General features: G+C 46.8%; 1 protein-coding gene across 1 annotated transcript in view; it reads right to left on the bottom strand.

Annotated features, from left to right (window-relative positions):
• Nucleotides 1–2,704, bottom strand: part of OTOL1 (otolin 1) — a 70,861-nt gene that overhangs the window by 33,485 nt on the left and 34,672 nt on the right. Inside the window, exon 4 of the mRNA XM_014520837.2 lies at nucleotides 965–1,107. The gene's annotated coding sequence lies outside the window, so the exon portion shown is untranslated. The remainder of the gene's footprint in view (nucleotides 1–964; nucleotides 1,108–2,704) is intronic.

Raw genomic sequence — 2,704 nt, 5'->3', positions numbered from 1 at the left:
ATTCCTGAATGCCCTTGGTGAGCCAGGGGGGCAGTTGAGCACTCTTGCCCCCTTTGATTCTCATTGGGATTGTCACGCCTTGGGCTCTGAGTATCGTCTCCTTAAGAAATGACCACTCTTCTTGGGCACCCAGTTGCCCTCCTCTCCAGGACCCCAGTGCCTCTCCTACCAATCTCCTCAACTCATTGAAGTTGGCCCTCTTGAAGTCAAGGGCTACTGCCTTGCTGCAGGCCCTTGACACCCTGCGCTGGATGGTGAATTCCAGCAGGCGACGATCACGATCACCCAGGTGGTCAAGAACCTGGAGTCCCCTCACCAGGTCATGACCCATGGCCAGGACCAGGTCCAGCAGGGCATTTCCCCTGGTGGGACTGTGCACCTCCTGGGTTAAGTGGAGGTCCTGTATCTTGGCAAGGAACTTTCGTGAGCATTCCAACCTGGCTGACTGCTCCTCCCAGCAGATGTCTGGGTAATTTAGATCACCCATGACAACTACATCCCTTGCCTTAAGTGCCTCCGCAAGCTGACCCAAGAATTCCCGATCCAGCTCTTCCCCTTGGTTGGGAGGTCTGTAGTAGACCCCCACTGTTAAGTCCCTTTCCCCACAACCCACCCTGTATTCTGACCCAGAGCACTTCAGCCTGCCCCTCCTCTGACCCTATCCTGCCAGTTGAAGATGTGCATTGCTCTTTGATGTAGAGCACCACACCCCCACCTTTCCACCTCCTTCTATCTCGCCTGTATAGTCTATAGCCCCTAATGTTAACTGCCCAGTCATGCGATGAATCCCACCAGGTTTCTGTGAGCCCTGCTATGTCCGGGTTTAAACTAGCTATCCAGAGGGCAAGTTCTGCCTTGCTTATTCCCCATACTATTAGCATTGGTGTAGAGGTATTTAAGGCCTTGAATTGGTGTGTATGCCACCTCCCCGATTCCCAGGACTATCCGAACCCCTGTCACTTACGTGGGTACTCCTTGTCCACATCACCTGTCTTGGTTGGGAGGTGTCCTCAAGTCCTCCTGTGGCCCCATCCCTCCCGATAAAAGAAAAAAAACATTTCCATAGAGGCATGGCAGGTGAGAGTCAGGATCACCACTAAAATAAATCTGAGAAATAAATAACCGTATTATCGATTGTAACTTAATTTCAAAAGTGACAGATAAGATATACCTTCATAAAACTACAATCAGACATACTACGTCACAAGCCTGGAGAACTCTGCAAATCTGCAGAGCCTTTTAGCCCCCTACTGCCTGTTTTTCCTTTTTCTCCTTTAGCCCCCTTTCCTCCAGGACTCCTCTTTTGTCCAAGATCCCCTCTGAGACCAAATTCTCCACATTCCCCTCTCTCTCCTTTAATTCCTCAAAGCAGTGGTTCCAGTATTACATTTGTCAATTTTTGGACAAGTCAAACAAGACTTATTTTTTTTTCCTCTCTGACCAGGAGGCCCTGGCTTCCTCCAAGGTCCAAAGGAGTAACTGGACAACAAAGTCTAAGGATCCTTGCATTCTTCTCCTCCTAGTAAACCCTGGCTTATCTACAAAGAAAAGAGTTATATCATATATTACCATGCAATGCATAATGTTTACTAGAAATAAAATATCCCAAACAAACATACAATAAAGTAAGTTAGTTATATATCACAACAGTCACTTGGTATGTAGTCATATTTTCACATACACAATATTAAATTATTACATTCTCTATGCAATTACAAACGGCTAAACCATAATTTTCCAAAAGCCACCCATTTGATATTTTTACAGTACACACATTACATTAAAATGAAAGCTCAGCACTATTTGTTATTTATATATTCCCACACCTTAAAAAAAATAAAAGCATGTTTATTTAAATTAAACATGGGCGCATAAAAAATGTTTGTGTATATAAGTGTCAGGGTCCTGGAGCTTAATCATTAATGATGTAATTGAGCAATAGGTCAGAGAGCAAATCTGGATTCCAGCTTACCAAAGTATGAGTGGGCATCGAGTGGGTAAGGTAACTAGTAGGGTAAAAGTGCTAGACTTTAGGAAAGCTGATTTAAATGAACTCAGGCGATTAGTCAAGGACGCACTGCAGTGTAGGAGTTTTGAAGTGATGGGAGCCCAAGAAGGGTGGCTGTGCCTTAAGGAAATGATCCTTCGGGCACAAAGAGAGACGATCCCCATGCGGGGTAAAAGAGGGAAAGGGGCCAGGAGGCTTCCCTGACTGACCGCAGAAATCCAGGGCAGCCTAAGGGCCAAAAGGGGAGCACATAAAAAGTGGAAACAGGGAGAGATCACCAAAGACGAATATACCTCCTCTGCTCGTGCTTGTAGAGAGGCAGTTAGACAGGCCAAAGCTACCATGGAGCTGAGGATGGCATCCCAAGTAAAGGACAACAAGAAATTGTTTTTTAGATATATAGGGAGTAAAAGGAAGGCCCAGGGAGGAATAGGACCCCTGCTAAATGGGCAGAAACAATTGGTGACAGACAGGGGAGACAAGGCTGAACTCCTCAACGAGTTCTTTGCCTCAGTGTTCCTAAGAGAGGGGCAAGACAAGTCTCTCACTGGGGTTGTAGAGAGGCAGCAGCAAGGTGCCAGACTACCATGCATAGACCCTGAGATGGTGCAGAGTCACTTGGAAGAACTGGATGCCTTTAAGTCGGCAGGCCCGGATGAGCTCCATCCGAGGGTGCTGAAGGCACTGGCCGACGTC

This window comes from Alligator sinensis, unplaced genomic scaffold (genome assembly GCF_000455745.1).
Source record: "Alligator sinensis unplaced genomic scaffold, ASM45574v1 scaffold869_1, whole genome shotgun sequence".
Taxonomy (NCBI): domain Eukaryota; kingdom Metazoa; phylum Chordata; order Crocodylia; family Alligatoridae; genus Alligator; species Alligator sinensis.
This window is presented reverse-complemented; position numbering and strand designations above follow the sequence as displayed.